Genomic DNA, 24,783 nt, shown 5'->3' on the forward strand with positions numbered 1-24,783 from the left:
AGTTAAACTTTGGAGATCTTGAGTAAGTTCAACTTCGACATCAATGCATGAATTGGTTTTGGAAGCAGAGATTTAGTGAACAAATTTGCAAGTTGATTGTTGGATGAAACCAAAATGAGCTTCATGACACATGCCAAGAATGTTTCACATACGATATGGCAGTCTATTTCAAGGTATTTAGTTCTCTCGTGAAAGACGAGATTCACAACTATGTGTAGAGCACTTTGGTTGTCACAAAAAAGAACTGGTGCCTTGGAGCATGTGATGTTTAAATCCTTAAGCAAGTAGAGGATCCACATAAGTTCACATGTTGTTGATGCCAATGCTCCATATTCAGCTTCTGAGGAAGTGTGTGATACGGTGGTTTGCTTCTTGGTCCTCCATGAAATGAGGGAAGATCCTATGTAAAAACACAAGCCTGATATTGATCTACTAGTGTCCAAACAACCTACCCAAACAACATAAAAAAACCTGACAAATGGATAGCTGAATTTCTAGAGAAAAGAAGACCACAACCTGGGAAACCTTTCAAATATCGCAACACCCTGCAGACTGAACAATAATGAACTATGGATGGTTTAGATAAGAATTGAATGAGTTGTTGAGTAATGAATGTGATGTCTGACCTGATGGTATTAAGACATATTAATCTTCCAATGAGTCTTCGATATGCTGGAATGTATTCAAATGCAGGTCTATCATCATTGCACAATTTTATTGTAGGGTTAGAAAGTGTATTAACAAATTTTAAACCAAGGAAATCTTAGTCAGTTAATAGGTCAAGGCAATACTTCCTTTGGCATATGGTGATTCCTTATTTCGAGTGTGCAACCTCCAATCCTAAGAATAATTTAAGTGTGTCAAGATCTTTGATTTTGAAGGCTTGATGTAGGACATTCTTCATGTGTTGAAACTCATCCATTGAGTCACCTACTAGAATCACATCATCAACATAAACAAGTAGGATTGTAAATGATGAAGGTGTCTTCTTAACAAACAATGAATGATATGAGAGTGTTTGTTTACAACCATGTTGAAGGAGAACTGAGGATAGCTTTTCATACTATTGACAACTTGCATGTTTCAATCCATAAAGGGACTTGCTCAACTTGCAAACCTGATTAAGTTTAGATTATTTAACACTAGGAGGAAGTACCGTGTAAACATCTTCATGCAACTCACCATGTAGGAAAGCATTATTTACATAAAGTTGATGTAAATGCCAATTGTTGATAGAGGCTAAAGCTAAAACAAGACTGATTATGGTTAGCTTTGTAACTGGTGAGAATGTATTAGAACAATCCAAGCCTTCAATCTGATTATATCCCTTTGCAACCAATCTTGCTTTAAACCTTTATATGCTAACATCTGCTTTGAGTTTGATTTTGTAGGACTGTCTATAACCTATTGGCTTCACATTGGTTGGAAGATATACCAAGTTCCAATTGCTTGTTTTCTCAAGGGCATCAAGATCAACTTTCATAGCTTGATTCCAACATTCAAACTTAGATGCCTCATTAAAGGTTTTGGGTCCATTTTGTGTGGTAAAGGATAGAATAAAACGACAATAAGAAGGAGAAAGGTAAAAATAGGAAAGAAACTTTGAAATAGGATAGATAGTACCTGAAGAGGACTGGTTTGGTGAATCATTGAAGCTTGCACAAACATAATCTTTGAGGTGTGATGGTTGGTGCTTGACTCTAGAAGATACACGTATAGAAGGGTGAGCTATGTCAAGTGGAATATCAGGTACAAGGTTGAGATTAGGTATTGGTGTGTCAAGTGTGGTAATGTCATGGTCTTCATTGTCAAGATTGGTAATGTCATGGTCTTGGGGATTATGAGGTTCCATAGGGGGGTTAGACACTTGACTTTCATAAGTTTCTGGTGGAATGGTGTCTGGCTTGGTTCTTAAGTCATTGAAATATTTCTAATTTTGGGTAGTCGAATCACAAGATGTGTTCTGGTATGTTAGTATGTGCTCATGATGAGTAACATTTCTTGAAATGAATATGTCATGAGAATGGATGTCCAACAAGTGAGATCCTTTATATCCAATTACATATCCTAGAAAAATAGATTTTCTAGCTCTAACATCAAGTTTGTTTCTGTGATTGGACAGGGTTGATGCATAACAAAGAGATCTAAAGACTTTTATTTGGTTTATGTCAGGTAAGGTATCATAAATGAGTTGGTATGGAGATTTTTGGTTGAGGATATGTGTGTTAACTGTAACAACCCAATTTTAATAATTATTTCTTATATTATTATTATTATATTTTATTTTATTTATTTGGAGTGTTAATTAATTAATTGGTTGTTAGGTAGTATAATAATCGATTATATTAATTAATTTTGGTGTGTTAATTAATTATTTAGTTGATATGAGATATAACTAAATAATTGTATTAATTAACTTAGTGTGTATGTGGAGTTAGTTTAATTTAATTGAACTAATTAGAGATATTTAAATATTAGGTCTTATTGGGCCTATTAATTAAATTAGAAGTATCATGCTTTAAGCCCAAATAGAATACTAGTATATAAGAGGGGAGGAGAGTGAGAATTAGGATTCATTTGATCATTTGAAGGCAATAGAGAAAGAGGAGAGGAAAAGTAAAGAGAAGAGCTAGGGTTTCCAGAAAATTGAAGAGGTAAGGGGGGAATCCTTATTATTATGGGTTAGTATGATTGGGTCAATGGGTAGATGTATGTTAGGTTAAAATTCCCCAATTTTGTATGGTTGTTTGAAATTGTTAAGTGTGATGATCATGCTTGATTGTGGTGATTGATTATGTTAAAACTGAAAATTAACATTATATATTTGGAGTATTGTGTGAGTTATAATTTTCTGAACGTTTGACTTTTTACGGAATCGAAATCAGAGGTCCGGAAGTCCTCCAATGATGAAAACCGCAGAAAATTCTGCATGTTGTCCGTCACAATCGCGGCCCTTTTTTTTAGGTTTTATTGTCGAAATCGTTTTGGTCATAACGTTTGATCCGTAAGTCCAAATTGAGTGTCGTTTGAAGCATTGGATAGATGAAACAGAAGGCTATACCTTTGTTTCAGGAAGAAAATAATTTTGGAGATAATTTTATGGACGTTATTGGGGTTGAAGAAGATGAAAATTATGTTGGAAAATTTAGAAAACAACAACTTTTTAGTAACGCCTTCGTGCACGGTTTTATTCATAACTTTCAACTCGTGAATCATTTTGGGTTGGGGTTTAAAGCATTAGAAAGGTGACTCTAATAGATATTATGTGAATGGTGTATTTGTTATGAATGTGTATATGTACCATTGGTGGATTGTGAATGATACATTGTTATGAATGTGTGTATGTACCATTGATGGATTGTGAATGATACATTGTTACGAATGTGTATATGTACCATTGGTGGATTGTGAATGATATATTGTTATGAATGTGTATATGTACCATTGGTGGATTGTGAATGGTATATTGTTATGAATGTGTTTATGTACCATTGGTGGATTGTGAATGATATATTATTATGAATGTGTATATGTACCATTGGTGGATTGTGAATGATATATTGTTATGAATGTGTATATGTACCATTGGTGGATAATTCATAGAGTTGAATTATGGTGATATGTGGAATGTTAAGATGGTAGAGATGATCTTAATTGCATATGTATTGGTATTTGTACATTCATTCATGGCATGCATGGTCGGCTTCATAGTGGAAGCGGTGAAACTGTGGGTTCACATGGTAGCAGACGTTGATCCTGAATTGGAAATAGGCGTGGTAGATAGACGTTGATCCTTAATTAGAAATAGACGTAGCAGACGTTGATCCTTAATTGGAAATAGGCGTGGTAGATTGACGTTGATCCTTAATTGGAAATAGGCGTAGCAGATGTTGATCCTTAATTGAAAATAGACGTGGTGTCTTAGATTCTGGATGTTGAATCGGAAAGCGGTGGAACGTTGGGTCCATATAGACGTTGATCCTTAATTGGAAATAGGCGTAGCAGACGTTGATCCTTAATTGGAAATAGACGTGGTGGCTTGGATTCTAGATGTTGAATCAAAAAGCGGTGGAACGTTAGGTCCATATAGACGTTGATCCTTAATTAGAAATAGGCGTAGCAGACGTTGATCCTTAATTGGAAATAGACGTGGTGGCTTGGATTCTAGATATTGAATCGGAAAATGGTGAAACATTGGGTTCACATTGAGGTACCGCATGCATAGAGTCACATGTCTTGCATTGAGTCACATTTGAGTTATGTGATAATTGAGTGTATGCATTATTGTGATTGTGATGTGTGTATGAGATATGGTAATTGAATGTGATTATGTTTGGATACATAACTTGACAACATATGTGATTATGTAATAATTGTAGTTATGTGTATATTTGAGAATATAATATTGGATTTTAATATTGTACTCCTTGAGTTTGATGGATGTTTGAAACATGTGAAATAGATGTTGGTGAATATTGTTTACTTGGTTATGTGAAGTGTGATGAATTCCTTTAATTGTTGATTTAATCATTGTGCTTGATTTTACTCCTTCATAATGATTTGAATTCTCACCCTTTCTGTTTGAATGTTACCTTTACATGGGTATCGTGCAGATACTCAGGAGTAGTAGCGTTGAAGTAAGTGGACGGTAGCTCGCTCGAGATTAGCTGGAGAGTTCCCGTATTTTAGTTTGAAGACTAGGTAATGAGTCAATGCTCTGGTCATGTAACACTGGGTAGATTAGTAGTATTGAACTCGTATCCTATTTGGATAAGTATTATGTTATTTTTTGCGAACCTGCTTATTTGCAATTGCTGTTGAGAGGCCATAATGCCAAATATTCTGATTATGGTTTCCGTTTATTTTGAAAAGATGATTGAGAGATGATCATGGTATGGGACATGGATCATTTGATGAAATGCATGAGTATTCATTATTTTCCGCTGCGAACGCATATTCGTGAATATTCATGATAACTGGAATGTGTTATTTTAAATGACCAGGTGTATTGTGTAGTGATGATGAATGATGTTGGTTTTTGAAAGCATTTAGTTTTTGAAAACGTCGATGTGACGCCCTTTTGTTTATATGCGTGCTTATTTACTCTGATTATATGTTAAGTATTTTAGGGTTGAAAAAGGGGTGTTACATTAGTGATATCAGAGCAGGTCGGCCCGTCCGGCCAGGTTGTTTAATTATGTTTGTTCCCTAGTATGCGACATGTGTGTGAGAACACTGTCGATGCTTGTTTTATTTTCCATTGCAGGTTGGGAATGAAATAAGTGGGGGAGAAGCGTTTGCTTATCTTGGATGTTCCAATTGTATCGAGCTTGGACATTATGTTGTTGCATGCAAGAGTGCAGTGTTGGCTAGTTAGCCTGTTTTGAGAATGTTGTGCTTTTCCAAAACCCGAAGAGAGGTCGAATTCGAGGATGGTGTTGGTTAGAATTTAATCGGGTGTATATCAACTGTTTCGAGATGACGGTTATTTTTCCTGAGGTTGGTGCGAAGGAAGATTGGGTTGTGTCTGCTTCCGAGTTGAAAGAGTTGAAGAGTCAACTTGAAGACTTGCTCGAGAAGAAGTTTATTCGTTCTAGTGTGTCGCCGTGGGGTGCACCTATTCTGTTGGTCAAGAAGAAAGAAGGTTCTATGAGATTATGTGTTGATTACAAACAACTGAACAAAGTGACGATTAAGAACAAGTATCCACTTCCGAGGATTGACGATCTGATGGATCAGATGGTTGGAGCTTATGTGTTTAGCAAGATGGATTTGAGGTCTGGGTATCATCAGATTCGTGTAAAGGCTGAGGATATCCAAAAGACTGCTTTTCGGACAAGGTATGGTCATTACGAGTACTGCGTGATGCCTCTTGGTGTGACCAATGCACCTGGTGTATTTATGGAGTATATGAATAGAATTTTTCATGATTATCTGGATAAGTTTGTTGTTGTGTTCATCGACGATATATTGATTTATTCTAAGAGTGAAGAGGATCATGCCGAGCATTTGAAGGTTGTGTTATCGGTGTTGAAAGAAAGGAAGTTGTTTGCTAAACTCTCTAAATGTGAGTTTTGGTTGAGTGAAGTAAGTTTTCTTGGACATGTGATTTCGAGTGGTTGTATTTCTGTGGATCCTACGAAGATTGAAGCTGTATCTCAGTGGGAAGCTCCTAAGTCTGTTGTTGAGATTCGAAGTTTCCTTGGTTTGGCTGGTTATTATAGGAAGTTTATTGAAGGATTTTCTAAGTTGTCGTTACCATTGACGCAGTTGACTAGGAAAGGTCAAGCTTTCATTTGGACTTTGCAGTGTGAAGCGAATTTTCAAGAGCTTAAGAGAAGATTGACTACGACTCCTATTTTGATTTTACCGGATCCGTTAGAAACTTTCGTTGTGTATTGTGATGCTTCTTTGTTGGGTTTGGGAGGTGTTCTGATGCAAAAAGGGAAAGTGGTAGCTTATGCTTCAAGGCAACTTAAAGTTCATGAGAGGAATTATCCGACAGATGATTTAGAGTTGGCCGCCGTTGTGTTTCTGTTGAAGCTTTGGAGACATTATTTGTTTGGATCACGATTTGATGTGTTTAGTGATCACAAGAGTTTGAAGTACTTGTTCGATCAGAAAGAATTGAATATGAGGCAAAGGAGATGGTTGGAATTCTTGAAAGATTATGATTTTGGTTTGAATTATCATCCTGGAAAGGCGAATGTTGTAGCCGATGCATTGAGTAGGAAGTCATTTCACATGTCTATGTTGATGATTCGAGAGTTTGAATTGTTGGAGCAATTTAGAGATTTGAGTTTGGTTTGTGAAGCGATGTCTTCGTGTGTTAAGCTTGGTATGTTGAAGCTTACGTGTGGCATTCTTGATGAGATTAGAGAAGGTCAGAAGTCAGATTTGAAATTAGTCGATGTTATGACATTGATTAATCAAGGCAAAGGTGGAGACTTTCGGATTAATGGGAATGGTATCATGAGGTGTTGTGATCGAGTTTGTGTTACGGATTTGAGAAAGAGGATTCTCGAGGAAGGGCAGAGAAGTGGTTTGAGTATTCATCCTGGTGCTACTAAGATGTATCAAGACTTGAGAAAGATGTTTTGGTGGCAAGGTATGAAAAAGGATGTAGCGGAATTTGTGTATTCATGTTTGACTTATAAAAAGTCAAAGATTGAACATCAAAAGCCGTCTGGTTTGATGCAACCGTTATCTATTCCCAAGTGGAAGTGGGATAGTATCTTTATGGATTTTGTTTCGGGTTTGTCGAGAACATCGAGTAATTATGAGGCGATTTGGGTCGTTGTGGACAGGTTGACGAAATGTGCTCATTTTATTCCAATGAGGATGGATTATTCGATGGAGAGACTTGCTAAGTTGTACATCGATAGGATTGTGTGTTTGCATGGTATTCCGTAGAGCATTGTTTCGGATAGAGATCCAAGGTTCACTTCGAGATTTTGGGAAGGTTTGCAAAGTGCTTTGGGTACGAAGTTGCGTTTGACCTCGGCATATCATCCGCAAACTGATGGTCAAACGGAGAGGACTATTCAGTCACTTGAAGATCTTTTGAGGTCTTGTGTTTTGGAACAAGGAGGAAATTGGGATAGTTTCTTGCCTTTGATCGAGTTTACGTATAACAACAGTTTCCATTCGAGTATTGGAATGGCACCTTTTGAGGCTCTTTATGGTAGAAGGTGTAGAACTCCTTTATGTTCGTACGAATCGGGAGAGAGTGTTGTGGTTGGACCCGAGTTGATTCAAGAGACTACTGATAAGATTAAGATAATTCAAGAGAAGATGAAGGCTTTTCAGAGTCGTCAAAAGAGTTATCATGTTAAGAGGAGGAAAGCTCTTGAGTTTGAGAAAGATGAGCATGTGTTTCTTCGAGTTACGCCAATAACGGGTGTTGGTAGAGCTTTGAAGTCGCGTAAGTTGACGCCGCGTTTCATTGGTCCTTATCAGATTTCCGAGAGGATAGGTGAAGTGGCATATTGAATTGCATTACCACCATAACTTTCTAATCTTCATGATGTGTTCCATGTGTCTCAATTGAGGAGGTACATTACGGATCCATCGCATGTTGTTCCATTGGATGATGTTCAAGTGAGGGATAATTTGACGGTTGATACATCACACTACGCCAAATAAGGGAAAAGAGGGCGCTTATTTTGGCCTATAACATCGCTTTTAAGCGCCCTCTAAAGTGGCGCTGGCATAGGTAAAGACAGCGCTTTGTTTTCCTGGAGAAAGCGTTGTCTAAAGTGGCCCTTTAAGGGCCACATTATAGTGCGCTTTCAGAACAAAGCGCCCTCTGGAGTGGTCCATAAAGGGACACCTTAGAGGGCGCTTTCTGGAAAAAGCGCCCTCTAAAGTTGTCAATGTAAAGTGTTTAGAGGGCGCTTTCTGGAAAAAGCGCCCTCTAAAGTTGTCAATGTAAAGTGTTTAGAGGGCGCTTTCTGGACAAAGCGCCCTCTAAAGTTGTCAATGTAAAATGTTTAGAGGGCGCTTCCTACAGAAAGCGCCCTCTAAAGTGTTAGTTATTTTAAAAAAAAATTGTTTGAAAAACAGTGGATATTTAATTGGTAACCTGTTCGCATGCTGCAAAAGTGTAAAATTCATATTGATTTCATCCTTTAATCCAATGTTATACACCATTAATCCATTGATATATACAACATGAATCCATTTATATACAACATTAATCCTCCATATATACAACATTAATATATGATTCTTTGATCAACAATATACAACAACATATTCATGATTTAGTAAAAGTACAACAACAATATACAACATATATACAACAACAGCATACAACAAAAACATTCCATACATATATGTACAACAATATACAACCTAGCTATATGATTCTTTGATAAATAATGAATTGACACAATTCATCCTTCATTTCATCCAAATGAGCTCTTGAGTAAGATTTGTATTCCTCAAAGTACTACAATTAAGAGAATAAAACATATTCATGATTTAGTAACAAATTAGATGAAATATCCGATAATATTAAAATAAACCCTAAGTTATTATTCCATACCATTTTTGGGACGTCTATACGATTCAACGCAATGATATCTCTCATAAATCTCAATACAAAAAATCCGTAATCGACCGAATTATTTTGCTGAGGACACTACACAGAAAAACAAACAATATATATATATATAGTTAATTTCTTACAAACACTATTATAAGCAAAAAAACAAACACTATTATAAGCAAAAATAAGATACTTAATATATACCTGAACTCTGATCCAGGTAATGTCCTTCCTATTGCGATAATTCTTTTTCGATCTAAATTTTATTATTGCCCTAACAAAATAAAAACGTATATTGAGATCAATCTGACAGACATAATTAAATATACAAATACACACGAATATTTAGGGGAATTTCACTTACGCGTCAACCGTCTTCTTCATACTCGGATATTTACTCCAATCACCCGATAACGAATCGAGATAATACACTATTAGTCTCAAAAGATCCATAGCAACCAACACCCAGTGACCACTGTAAAATAAAACAAAAATTTAGATGAATGAAAATTTTCTACGTAAAAGATATACATAGATTAGAATGAAATTATTAGAAAGAAAATCTAACCCGTTGCCAGAATTAAACGGTAAAAAATACAAACTGGGTGTAGTATTATCGCCGGCCGCCATGAATCTATCGACTAGATCATTCTTTACGGATGTTGGATTTTTCGTTATTAACGTTGCGTTGATACGGGAAGCAGCAATAAAATTGAAACGGTTACACAATTCAGTTCCCCGCAGCAATGTTACATACATATACCTTAAATAGAAACATAATAAACATTAGACTACTCATTGAAATGTGTAAATAAATTGTTCAACTAAGTAAATTATAGATTGATCGGAGTACCATATGTATGTATGAATGACAGCGATGCCCAATTCGTCGTGTTCAAAAAGTTGTTGCATGTCCTCCTTTGCAATTATTTCGAAATGAGCAGCTCCGAAAACACCTTCATCAAAATCTATACTACGAATGGCCCCGTGCATAATATCGGACTCATTCACCATTTTCTCAAGACGCATCATAATTTGAGATTTTGTCCCGGACGTCGTTGGAGGAATATCGTTACCAGCTTTTTTCAACTTTCGACTGGGAACCTAAAAATTCATATAAGTTAAATCATGACTTTTTGTGATGCAACAGAATCGTTGCGTATATAATTCAATAGGTATATATATTTGTACCTCTTTTAGAGATGCAACCGACTCGATGCGTCTTGAAATCCCTTTACCAACTTTATGCGTAGGTCTTGTAGGAGTCTAACATTACCATGTAATAAGGATTGATTAAATATCATAATTGTAGCTGAATTAAAATGTGAATACTAAAGATTCATAATCATTTAGAACATATATACCTCGGCATCTGGGAAAATTAGATCTGACGGCCATCCAACAAAGGATCCGACTGCTTCTCGCATCAACGTTGTCTCTGAAACAACGTCAGGTAATGGTAGAAGCGCGTCGGTATCTAATACAAGGTCAACCGAAACTTTCATATATCCCACCGGGAGGGGATTATGGTGAAGTAATTCACCCGAAGTGTTGTGCACTTTTCCCTTGTCAACCATGCGATAAGTTGGTGACGATAGATACAGCTGACAAGGTGAAATGCCCTAAACCAATAATAAATGTTATTGTTAACGTGTATATGTGTCAAGTAAAAAAGTGCTATTTTAATTTCATAATAAGATATATAATTACCTCGGGAAATTTCGGTTGACAATTGATACTAGCTCGGTCACTAGTATCTTTTGCCTCGGAGGCGCACCTTTCCTCTCTATACCTTGCATTCTCGTTTTGCAGTTGGAGTACTTGTGCCCTTAACTCCGCCAAGGTCTCCATCACCTCTTTGTTGGTAGGATTTTTTGTTTTTGGTTTTTTATAAAATGACGACGGAGTCACACCAAAACCCTTACCCCTCACACGACCGGAATACTCAGGAACATTTAGTACTCGACTAAGTACGCTCCTGCAATCCTGGACCTCGGTTGAAGGTAAGGTTTGGGATAAAGTCTCCTGAAATATTATTAGAGGAGATTAAAAATGAATTATATGTCTAACAAAATTTTCGATATAATTAAAGAAATAATGTTACATATACTTACACATTCGTCATAAACAGTTTGGACCGCTTCAACGACAGCCCCATCCTTCCCAACCCAAGCAGCCTTCCATAATACGTGCTCCGGAAGAGATGTTGCGTCACTTTTCTCCTCGGCTAGCTACACATTGAATTAGATTATAAGATCATCAATTATAACATATTGTGACAATGTATAAGCTCATAGCATTTGAATATACTCACAATTCTTTGTTGTAACCGTGCATATCCCGTACGCCCTTTTTTGTACGGATACGCGGGTTTTGATGCCCTTTTCCGATTTTTGTCGCTTACTTCCTGGATAAAAAAGTTTAAGGCATATTAGAACCAAGTAACTTAACAATTGTATAATACCATAATTAACAGACATTACATGGAATTTTTCGTTTCTTCGTTTGGCGACAAAGTTATCCCATTCATCGGCTGAAATAATCTCGGCATACTTCATTGGCCGTTCTGCTTCAACAAATTTTCCTTCCTCATCCTTGAGAAATTTGTTGGACAAAAAGGATCGAAATCCTCGGAGTCTTTTTCCGGCCAATTGAATACAATATTTTTGCTGGCTTTCATCGATGTGAAAGGATCTCTAAAAAACATACACATGGAGTGTGTTATTATAAAGTAATATTATAACAATATATGGTCAACAAATAGTCAACAAAAAAAACATATAATAATATATGGTAAGTACCTGTATCTCGGACCATATTTTTTCTTTACCAACCTTCAAGTCCGGACTTCTCCAATTATCACATGTAATCGGAATATGTTGTCGAACAAGGAAACCAATGTAACTTGCCAACATTGAACCGTTAGGCTCAATTAGTTGGTCTTCAGCACTCCAATGTACTTCAAATTTTACACCCTTGTCTCTTGCACGAATGATTGACTTCATAACAGTCAATCCTCGTTTGATTTCTTTTTCAACATTGTTACGTGATCCATTCGCGTCATGGGTATCGTCTTGGTTAGCCATTTTATCTGTAATATAGAAATGATTCAATAAGACCCAAGTAAGACAATGATTCAATACGTGAACACATTCATATACCTTCCATTTCTCTCATGTTACAACAATCTAAACTCTTTTTTTTTATCATTATTGAATACAAACTCACACACACCTACTGCATGCAAAAGACCAATGCAAACTTATGGTGTTTGGAACATGAACAAACTTGCATCCATAATCATCAAACTTCCAAGCACAAGCTCAAACACACTTCAAATGATATCAGTTTTCAATCAGAAATAAAAAACTCAGTTTGCCCTAAACAACATTAATCAACATAATGCACAAAATGTAAAACTAAGTTTAGAAAATGCCCTAATCAAACACATGAAGAAAGTGAACGGTAACGATGAAGAAAAGAAATACCTTCAAGGTGACGGTAACGATGGAGAAGAAAGTGAACAGTGACGGTGGACGCAGATAACTCAGTGAACGTGAACGCAGCAGCAGAAAAAGGCAACGGCGACGATGACGGTGAGGGAGGGAGAACGAACGGAGGACGAGAGTAATCGCAGTAGAGAGTAATCGCAGTAGAGAGAAAACCTAGTTACGTAAACGAAATAGCTTATAGAGAGGGAAAATAAAGAGACATGCAGTATATGTTATAATTTTAATGTTTACTAAAGGGGACCTTAGAGGGCGCTTTTGTAAAAAAAGCGCCCTCTAAAGGGGGCCTAAGAGGGCGCTTCTGAAAGCGCTCTCTAAGGCTTTCCAAAAGCGCCTTCTAAACTGGAAATGTACATGGACTTAGAGAGCGCTTTTTTAAAAGCGCCCTCTAAGGGTAACCTTAGAGGGAGCTTTCACTAAAGCGCCCTCTATTGTTGTCCCTCCATTTCCTCATTATTTTTTTTTTTGGCTTCACTTTAGAGGGCGCTTTGTTACAAAAGCGCTCTCTAAAGGGGGCCTAAGAGGGCGCTTCTAAAAGCGCTCTCTAAGGCTTTCCAAAAGCGCCTTATAAACTGGAAATGTACATGGACATAGAGAGCGCTTTTTTAAAAGCGCCCTCTAAGGTTACCCTTAGAGGGCGCTTTCAATAAAGCGTCCTCTATTGGTGTCCCTCCATTTCCTCATTATTTTTTCGCTTCACTTTAGAGTGCGCTTTGTTACAAAAGTGCCCTCTAAAGTGCGCTGTCTATTCCAATAGTATGCTCCTTATTTTTTCTCTTCACTTTAGAGTGCGCTTTTGTAATAAAGCGCCCTCTAAGGGGCGCTGTCAATTCCAGTTTTTAGCGTAGTGTCACCTATGCGAATTGAAGATCGAGAAGTGAAGAAGCTTCGTGGTAAGGAGATTGCTTTGGTGAAAGTGATATGGGGCGGAGTTGCCAATGACAATATTACTTGGGAACTCGAGGATAAGATGAAGGAATCATATCCGGAGTTGTTCGTTTGAGGTAAAATTTCGAGGACGAAAATCTTTTAAGTGGGGAAGAGTTGTAACAACCCAATTTTAATAATTATTTCTTATATTATTATTATTATATTTTATTTTATTTATTTGGAGTGTTAATTAATTAATTGGTTGTTAGGTAGTATAATAATCGATTATATTAATTAATTTTGGTGTGTTAATTAATTATTTAGTTGATATGAGATATAATTAAATAATTGTATTAATTAACTTAATGTGTATGTGGGGTTAGTTTAATTTAATTGAACTAATTAGAGATATTTAAATATTAGGTCTTATTGGGCCTATTAATTAAATTAGAAGTATCATGCTTTAAGCCCAAATAGAATACTAGTATATAAGAGGGGAGGAGAGTGAGAATTAGGATTCATTTGATCATTTGAAGGCAATAGAGAAAGAGGAGAGGAAAATTAAAGAGAAGAGCTAGGGTTTCCAGAAAATTGAAGAGGTAAGGGGGTAATCCTTATTATTATGGGTTAGTATGATTGGGTCAATGGATAGATGTATGTTAGGTTAAAATTCCCCAATTTTGTATGGTTGTTTGAAATTGTTAAGTGTGATGATCATGCTTGATTGTGGTGATTGGTTGGGTTAAAACTGCAAATTAACATTATATATTTGGAGTATTGTGTGAGTTATAATTTTCTAAATGTTTGACTTTTTACGAAATCGAAATCGGAGGTCCGGAAGTCCTCCAACGATAAAAACCGCAGAAAATTCTGCATGCTGTCCGTCACAATCGCGGCCCTTTTTTTAGGTTTTATTGTCGAAATCGTTTTGGTCATAACGTTTGATCCGTAAGTCCAAATTGAGTGCCGATTGAAGCATTCGATAGATGAAATAAAAGGCTATAACTTTGTTTCAGGAAGAAAATATTTTTGGAGATAATTTCATGGACTTTTTTGGGTTGAAGAAGATGGAAATTATGTTGGAAAATTTAGAAAACAACAACTTTTTAGTAACGCCTTCGTGCACGGTTTTATTAATAACTTTCAACTCGTGAATCATTTTGGGTTGAGGTTTAAAGCATTAGAAAGGTGACTCTAATAGATATTATGTGAAGGGTGTATTTGTTATGAATGTGTATATGTACCATTGGTGGATTGTGAATGATACATTGTTATGAATGTGTGTATGTACCATTGATGGATTGTGAATGATACATTGTTACGAATGTGTATATGTACCATTGGTGGATTGTGAATGATATATTGTTATGAATGTGTATATGTACCATTGGTGGATTGTGAATGATATATTGTTATGAATGTGTTTATGTACCATTGGTGGATTGTGAATGATATATTCTTATGAATGTGTATATGTACCATTGGTGGATTGTGAATGATATATTGTTATGAATGTGTATATGTACCATTGGTGGATAATTCATAGAGGTTAATTATGGTGATATGTGGAATGTTAAGATGGTAGAGATGATCTTAATTGCATATGTATTGGTATTTTTACATTCATTCATGGCATGCATGGTCGTTTTCATAGTGGAAGCGGGGAAACTGTGGGTTCACATGGTAGCAGACGTTGATCTTTAATTGGAAATAGGCGTGGTAGATAGACGTTGATCCTTAATTGGAAATAGACGTAGCAGACGTTGATCCTTAATTGGAAATAGGCGTGGTAGATAGACGTTGATCCTTAATTGGAAATAGGCGTAGCAGATGTTGATCCTTAATTGGAAATAGACGTGGTGTCTTGCATTCTAGATGTTGAATCGGAAAGCGGTGGAACGTTGGGTCCATATACACGTTGATCCTTAATTGGAAATAGTCGTAGCAGACGTTGATCCTTAATTGGAAATAGACGTGGTGGCTTGGATTCTAGATGTTGAATCAAAAAGCGGTGGAACGTTGGGTCCATATAGACGTTGATCATTAATTGGAAATAGGCGTAGCAGACGTTGATCCTTAGTTGGAAATAGACGTGGTGGCTTGGATTATAGATATTGAATCGGAAAGCAGTGAAACGTTGGGTTCACATTGAGGTACCGCATGCATAGAGTCACATGTCTTGCATTGAGTAACATTAGAGTTATGTGATAATTGAGTGTATGCATTATTGTGATTGTGATGTGTGTATGAGTTATGGTAATTGAATGCGATGATGTTTGGATACATAACTTGACAACATATGTGATTATGTAATAATTGTAGTTATGTGTACATTTGAGAATATAATATTGGATTTTAATATTGTACTCCTTGAGTTTGATGGATGTTTGAAACATGTGAAATAGATGTTGGTGAATATTGTTTACATGGTTATGTGAAGTGTGATGAATTCCTTTAATTGTTGATTTAATCATTGTGCTTGATTTTACTCCTTCATAATGATTTGAATTCTCACCCTTTCTATTTGAATGTTACCTTTACATGGGTATCACGCAGATACTCAGGAGTAGTAGCGTTGAAGTAAGTGGATGGTAGCTCGCTCAAGATTAGCTGGAGAGTTCCCGTATTTTAGTTTGAAGACTAGGTAATGAGTCAATGCTCTGGTCATGTAACACTGGGTAGGTTAGTAGTATTGAACTCGTATCCTATTTGGATAAGTATTATGTTATTACTTGCGAACCTGCTTATTTGCAATTGCTGTTGAGAGGCCATAATGCCAAATATTCTGATTATGGTTTCCGTTTATTTTAAAAAGATGATTGAGAGATGATCATGGTATGGGACATGGATCATTTGATGAAATGCATGAGTATTCATTATTTTCCGCTGCGAACGCATATTCGTGAATATTCATGATAATTGGAATGTGTTATTTTAAATGACCAGGTGTATTGTGTAGTGATGATGAATGATGCTGGTTTTTGGAAGCTTTTAGTTTTTGAAAACGTCGATGTGACACCCTTTTGTTTATATGCGTGCTTATTTACTCTGATTATATGTAAAGTATTTTAGGGTAGAAAAAGGGGTGTTACATTAGTGGTATCAGAGCAGGTCGGCCCGTCCGGCCAGGTTGTTTAATTATGTTTGTTCCCTAGTATGCGACATGTGTGTGAGAATACTGTCGATGCTTGTTTTATTTTCCATTGCAGGTTGGGAATGAAATAAGTGGGGGAGAAGCATCTGCTTATCTTGGATGTTCCAATTGTATAGAGCTTGGACATTATGTTGTTGCATGCAAGAGTGCAGTGTTGGCTAGTTAGCCTGTTTTGAGAATGTTGTGCTTTTCCTAAACCCGAAGAGAGGTCGGATCCGAGGATGGTGTTGGTTAGAATTTAATCGGGTGTATATCAACTGTTTCGAGAAGACGGTTATTTTTCCTGAGATTGCTGCGAAGGAAGATTGGTTTGTGTCTGCTTCCGAGTTGAAAGAGTTGAAGAGTCAACTTGAAGACTTGCTCGAGAAGAAGTTTATTCGTCCTAGTGTGTCGCCGTGGGGTGCACCTGTTCTGTTGGTCAAGAAGAAAGAATGTTCTATGAGATTATGTGTTGATTACGGACAACTGAACAAAGTGACGATTAAGGACAAGTATCCACTTCCGAGGATTGACGATCTGATGAATCAGCTGGTTGGAGCTTGTGTGTTTAGCAAGATTGATTTGAGGTCTGGGTATCATCAGATTCGCGTAAAGGCTGAGGATATCCAAAAGACTTCTTTTCGGACAAGGTACGGTCATTACGAGTACTCCGTGATGCCTCTTGGTGTGACCAATGCACCTAGTGTATTTATGGAGTATATGAATAGAATTTTTCATGATTATCTGGATAAGTTTGTTGTTGTGTTCATCGACGATATATTGATTTATTCTAAGAGTGAAGAGGATCATGCCGAGCATTTGAAGGTTGTGTTATCGGTGTTGAAAGAGAGGAAGTTGTTTGCTAAACTCTCTAAATGTGAGTTTTGGTTGAGTGAAGTAAGTTTTCTTGGACATGTGATTTCGAGTGGTGGTATTTCTATGGATCCTACGAAGATTGAAGTTGTATCTCAGTGGGAAGCTCCTAAGTCTGTTGTTGAGATTCGAAGTTTCCTTGGTTTGGCTGGTTATTATAGGAAGTTTATTGAAGGATTTTCTAAGTTGTCTTTACCATTGACGCAGTTGACTAGGAAAGGTCAAGCTTTCATTTGGACTTTGCAGTGTGAAGCGAATTTTCAAGAGCTTAAGAGAAGATTGACTATGGCTCCTATTTTGATTTTACCGGATCCGTTAGAAACTTTCGTTGTGTATTGTGATGCTTCTTTGTTGGATTTGGGAGGTGATCTGATGCAAAAAGGGAAAGTGGTAGCTTATGCTTCAAGGCAACTTAAAGTTCATGAGAAGAATAATCCGACGCATGATTTAGAGTTGGCCGCCGTTGTGTTTGTGTTGAAGCTTTGGAGACATTATTTATTGGGATCACGATTTGATGTGTTTAGTGATCACAAGAGTTTGAAGTACTTGTTCGATCAGAAAGAATTGAATATGAGGCAAAGGAGATGGTTGGAATTCTTGAAAGATTATGATTTTGGTTTGAATTATCATCCTGGAAAGGCGAATGTTGTAGCCGATGCATTGAGTAGGAAGTCATTGCACATGTCTATATTGATGATTCGAGAGTTTGAATTGTTGGAGCAATTTAGAGATTTGAGTTTGGTTTGTGAAGCAACGTCTTCGTGTGTTAAGCTTGGTATGTTGAAGCTTACGTGTGGCATTCTTGATGAGATTAGAGAAGGTCAGAAGTCAGATTTGAAATTAGTCGATGTTATGACATTGATTAATCAAGGCAAAGGTGGAGACTTTCGGATTGATGAGAATGGTATCATGAGGTGTCGTGATCGAGTTTGTGTTACGGATTTGAGAAAGAGGATTCTCGAGGAAGGGCATAGAAGTGGTTTGAGTATTCATCCTGGTGCTACTAAGATGTATCAAGACTTGAGAAAGATTTTTTGGTGGCAAGGTATGAAAAAGGATGTAGCGGAATTTGTGTATTCATGTTTGACTTATCAAAAGTCAAAGATTGAACATCAAAAGGCGTCTGGTTTGATGCAACCGTTATCTATTCCCGAGTGGAAGTGGGATAGTATCTCTATGGATTTTGTTTCGGGTTTGCCGAGAACATCGAGTAATTGTGAGGCGATTTGGGTAGTTGTGGACAGGTTGACGAAATGTGCTCATTTTATTCCAATGAGGATGGATTATTCGATGGAGAGACTTGCTAAGTTGTACATCGAGAGGATTGTGTGTTTGCATGGTATTCTGTTGAGCATTGTTTCGGATGGAGATCCGAGGTTCACTTCGAGATTTTGGGAAGGTTCGCAAAGTGCTTTGGGTACGAAGTTGCGTTTGAGTTCGGCATATCATCCGCAAACTGATGGTCAAACGGAGAGGATTATTCAGTCACTTGAAGATCTTTTGAGGTCTTGTGTTTTGGAACAAGGAGGAAATTGGGATAGTTTCTTGCCTTTGATCGAGTTTACGTATAACAACAGTTTCCATTCGAGTATTGGAATGGCACCTTTTGAGGCTCTTTATGGTAGAAGGTGTAGAACTCCTTTATGTTGGTACGAATCGGGAGAGAGTGTTGTGGTTGGACCCGAGTTGATTCAAGAGACTACGGATAAGATTAAGATGATTCAAGAGAAGATGAAGGCTTCTCAGAGTCGTCAAAAGAGTTATCATGATAAGAGGAGGAAAGCTCTTGAGTTTGAGAAAGATGAGCATGTGTTTCTTCGAGTTACGCCAATAACGGGTGTTGGTAGAGCTTTGAAGTCGCGTAAGTTGACGCCGCGTTTCATTGGTCCTTATCAGATTTCCGAGAGGATAGGTGAAGTGGCATATCGAATTGCATTACCACCATCACTTTCTAATCTTCATGATGTGTTCCATGTGTCTCAATTGAGGAGGTACATTGCGGATCCATCGCATGTTGTTCCATTGGATGATGTTCAAGTGAGGGATAATTTGACGGTTGATACATCACCTATGCGAATTGAAGATCGAGAAGTAAAGAAGCTTCGTGGTAAGGAGATTGCTTTGGTGAAAGTAATATGGGGCGGAGTCGCCAATGACAATATTACTTGGGAACTCGAGGATAAGATGAAGGAATCATATCCGGAGTTGTTCGTTTGAGGTAAATTTTCGAGGACGAAAATCTTTTAAGTGAGGGAGAGTTGTAACAACCCAATTTTAATAATTATTTCTTATATTATTATTATTATATTTTATTTTATTCATTTGGAGTGTTAATTAATTAATTGGTTGTTAGGTAGTATAATAATCGATTATATTAATTAATTTTGATATGTTAATTAATTATTTAGTTGATATGAGATATAATTAAATAATTGTATTAATTAACTTAATGTGTATGTGGGGTTAGTTTAATTTAATTGAACTAATTAGAGATATTTAAATATTAGGTCTTATTGGGCCTATTAATTAAATTAGAAGTATGATGCTTTAAGTCCAAATAGAATACTAGTATATAAGAGGGGAGGAGAGTGAGAATTATGATTCATTTGATCATTTGAAGGCAATAGAGAAAGAGGAGAGGAAAAGTAAAGAGAAGAGCTAGGGTTTCCAGAAAATTGAAGAAGTAAGGGGGGAATCATTTTTATTATGGGTTAGTATGATTGGGTCAAAGGGTAGATGTATGTTAGGTTAAAATTCCCCAATTTTGTATGGTTGTTAGAAATTGTTAAGTGTGATGATCATGCTTGATTGTGGTGATTGATTGTGTTAAAACTGCAAATTAACATTATATATTTGGAGTATTGTGTGAGTTATAATTTTATGAATGTTTGACTTTTTACGAAATCGAAATCGGAGGTCCGGAATCCTCCAACGATAAAAACCGCCGAAAATTCTGCATGTTGTCTGTCACAATCGCGACCCTTTTTTTTAGGTTTTATTGTCGAAATCGTTTTGGTCATAACTTTTGATCCGTAAGTCCAAATTGAGTGTCGTTTGAAACATTGGATAGATGAAATAGAAGGCTATAACTTTGTTTCAGGAAGAAAATAATTTTGGAGATAATTTCATGGACTTTTTTGGGGTTGAAGAAGATGAAAATTATGTTGGAAAATTTAGAAAACAACAACTTTTTAGTAACGCCTTCGTGCACGGTTTTATTAATAACTTTCAACTCGTGAATCATTTTGGGTTGAGGTTTAAAGCATTAGAAAGGTGACTCTAATAGATATTATGTGAAGGGTGTATTTGTTATGAATGTGTATATGTACCATTGGTGGATTGTGAATGATACATTGTTATGAATGTGTGTATGTACCATTGATGGATTGTGAATGATACATTGTTACGAATGTGTATATGTACCATTGGTGGATTGTGAATGATATATTGTTATGAATGTGTATATGTACCATTGGTGGATTGTGAATGATATATTGTTATGAATGTGTTTATGTACCATTGGTGGATTGTGAATGATATATTCTTATGAATGTGTATATGTACCATTGATGGATTGTGAATGATATATTGTTATGAATGTGTATATGTACCATTGGTGGATAATTCATAGAGTTGAATTATGGTGATATGTGGAATGTTAAGATGGTAGAGATGATCTTAATTGCATATGTATTGGTATTTGTACATTCATTCATGGCATGCATGGTCGTTTTCATAGTGGAAGCGGGGAAACTGTGGGTTCACAGGTAGCAGACGTTGATCCTTAATTGGAAATAGGCGTGGTAGATAGACGTTGATCCTTAATTGGAAATAGACGTAGCAGACGTTGATCCTTAATTGGAAATAGGCGTGGTAGATAGACGTTGATCCTTAATTGGAAATAGGCGTAGCAGATGTTGATCCTTAATTGGAAATAGACGTGGTGTCTTGCATTCTAGATGTTGAATCGGAAAGCGGTGGAACGTTGGGTCCATATACACGTTGATCCTTAATTGGAAATAGTCGTAGCAGACGTTGATCCTTAATTGGAAATAGACGTGGTGGCTTGGATTCTAGATGTTGAATCAAAAAGCGGTGGAACGTTGGGTCCATATAGACGTTGATCCTTAATTGGAAATAGGCATAGCATACGTTGATCCTTAGTTGGAAATAGACGTGGTGGCTTGGATTCTAGATATTGAATCGGAAAGCAGTGAAACGTTGGGTTCACATTGAGGTACCGCATGCATAGAGTCACATGTCTTGCATTGAGTCACATTAGAGTTATGTGATAATTGAGTGTATGCATTATTGTGATTGTGATGTGTGTATGAGTTATGGTAATTGAATGTGATGATGTTTGGATACATAACTTGACAACATATGTGATTATGTAATAATTGTAGTTATGTGTACATTTGAGAATATAATATTGGATTTTAATATTATACTCCTTGAGTTTGATGGATGTTTGAAACATGTGAAATAGATGTTGGTGAATATTGTTTACATGGTTATGTGAAGTGTGATGAATTCCTTTAATTGTTGATTTAATCATTGTGCTTGATTTTACTCCTTCATAATGATTTGAATTCTCACCCTTTCTATTTGAATGTTACCTTTACATGGGTATCACGCAGATACTCAAGAGTAGTAGCGTTGAAGTAAGTGGACGGTAGCTCGCTCGAGATTAGCTGGAGAGTTCCCGTATTTTAGTTTGAAGACTAGGTAATGAGTCAATGCTCTGGTCATGTAACACTGGGTAGGTTAGTAGTATTGAACTCGTATCCTATTTGGATAAGTATTATGTTATTACTTGCGAACCTGCTTATTTGCAATTGCTGTTGAGAGGCCATAATGCCAAATATTCTGATTATGGTTTCCGTTTATTTTAAAAAGATGATTGAGAGATGATCATGGTATGGGACATGGATCATTTGATGAAATGCATGAGTATTCATTATTTTCTGCTGCGAACGCATATTTGTGAATATTCATGATAATTGGAATGTGTTATTTTAAATGACCAGGTGTATTGTGTAGTGATGATGAATGATGTTGGTTTTTGAAAGCTTTTAGTTTTTGAAAACTTCGATGTGACACCCTTTTGTTTATATGCGTGCTTATTTACTCTGATTATATGTTAAGTATTTTAGGGTAGAAAAAGGGGTGTTACATTAGTGGTATCAGAGCAGGTCGGCCCGTTCGGCCAGGTTGTTTAATTATGTTTGTTCCCTAGTATGCGACATGTGTGTGAGAACACTGTCGATGCTTGTTTTATTTTCCATTGCCGGTTGGGAATGAAATAAGTGGGGGAGAAGCGTCTACTTATCTTGGATGTTCCAATTGTATAGAGCTTGGACATTATGTTGTTGCATGCAAGAGTGCAGTGTTGGCTAGTTAGCCTGTTTTGAGAATGTTGTGCTTTTCCTAAACCCGAAGAGAGGTCGGATTCGAGGATGGTGTTGGTTAGAATTTAATCGGGTGTATATCAACTGTTTCGAGAAGACGGTTATTTTTCCTGAGATGGTTGCGAAGGAAGATTGGTTTGTGTCTGCTTCCGAGTTGAAAGAGTTGAAGAGTCAACTTGAAGACTTGCTCGAGAAGAAGTTTATTCGTCCTAGTGTGTCGCCGTGGGGTGCACCTGTTCTGTTGGTCAAGAAGAAAGAATGTTCTATGAGATTATGTGTTGATTACAAACAACTGAACAAAGTGACGATTAAGAACAAGTATCCACTTCCGAGGATTGACGATCTGATGGATCAGCTGGTTGGAGCTTGTGTGTTTAGCAAGATTGATTTGAGGTATGGGTATCATCAGATTCGCGTAAAGGCTGAGGATATCCAAAAGACTTCTTTTCGGACAAGGTACGGTCATTACGAGTACTCCGTGATGCCTCTTGGTGTGACCAATGCACCTGGTGTATTTATGGAGTATATGAATAGAATTTTTCATGATTATCTGGATAAGTTTGTTGTTGTGTTCATCGACGATATATTGATTTATTCTAAGAGTGAAGAGGATCATGCCGAGCATTTGAAGGTTGTGTTATCGGTGTTGAAAGAGAGGAAGTTGTTTGCTAAACTCTCTAAATGTGAGTTTTGGTTGAGTGAGTAAGTTTTCTTGGACATGTGATTTCGAGTGGTGGTATTTCTATGGATCCTACGAAGATTGAAGTTGTATCTCAGTGGGAAGCTCCTAAGTCTGTTGTTGAGATTCGAAGTTTCCTTGGTTTGGCTGGTTATTATAGGAAGTTTATTGAAGGATTTTCTAAGTTGTCGTTACCATTGACGCAGTTGACTAGGAAAGGTCAAGCTTTCATTTGGACTTTGCAGTGTGAAGCGAATTTTCAAGAGCTTAAGAGAAGATTGACTATGGCTCCTATTTTGATTTTACCGAATCCGTTAGAAACTTTCGTTGTGTATTGTGATGCTTCTTTGTTGGGTTTGGGAGGTGTTCTGATGCAAAAAGGGAAAGTGGTAGCTTATGCTTCAAGGCAACTTAAAGTTCATGAGAAGAATTATCCGACGCATGATTTAGAGTTGGTCGCCGTTGTGTTTGTGTTGAAGCTTTGGAGACATTATTTATTTGGATCACGATTTGATGTGTTTAGTGATCACATGAGTTTGAAGTACTTGTTCGATCAGAAAGAATTGAATATGAGGCAAAGGAGATGGTTGGAATTCTTGAAAGATTATGATTTTGGTTTGAATTATCATCCTGGAAAGGCGAATGTTGTAGCCGATGCATTGAGTAGGAAGTCATTGCACATGTCTATGTTGATGATTTGAGAGTTTGAATTGTTGGAGCAATTTAGAGATTTGAGTTTGGTTTGTGAAGCAACGTCTTCGTGTGTTAAGCTTGGTATGTTGAAGCTTACGTGTGGCATTCTTGATGAGATTAGAGAAGGTCAGAAGTCAGATTTGAAATTAGTCGATGTTATGACATTGATTAATCAAGGCAAAGGTGGAGACTTTCGGATTGATGGGAATGGTATCATAAGGTGTCGTGATCGAGTTTGTGTTACGGATTTGAGAAAGAGGATTCTCGAGGAAGGGCATAGAAGTGGTTTGAGTATTCATCCTGGTGCTACTAAGATGTATCAAGACTTGAGAAAGATGTTTTGGTGGCAAGGTATGAAAAAGGATGTAGCGGAATTTGTGTATTCATGTTTGACTTATCAAAAGTCAAAGATTGAACATCAAAAGCCGTCTGGTTTGATGCAACCGTTATCTATTCCCGAGTGGAAGTGGGATAGTATCTCTATGGATTTTGTTTCGGGTTTGCCGAGAACATCGAGTAATTGTGAGGCGATTTGGGTAGTTGTGGACAGGTTGACGAAATGT

The sequence above is a fragment of the Lathyrus oleraceus genome, chromosome 5 (assembly GCF_024323335.1).
Source record: "Lathyrus oleraceus cultivar Zhongwan6 chromosome 5, CAAS_Psat_ZW6_1.0, whole genome shotgun sequence".
In the NCBI taxonomy this organism is placed as follows: domain Eukaryota; kingdom Viridiplantae; phylum Streptophyta; class Magnoliopsida; order Fabales; family Fabaceae; genus Lathyrus; species Lathyrus oleraceus.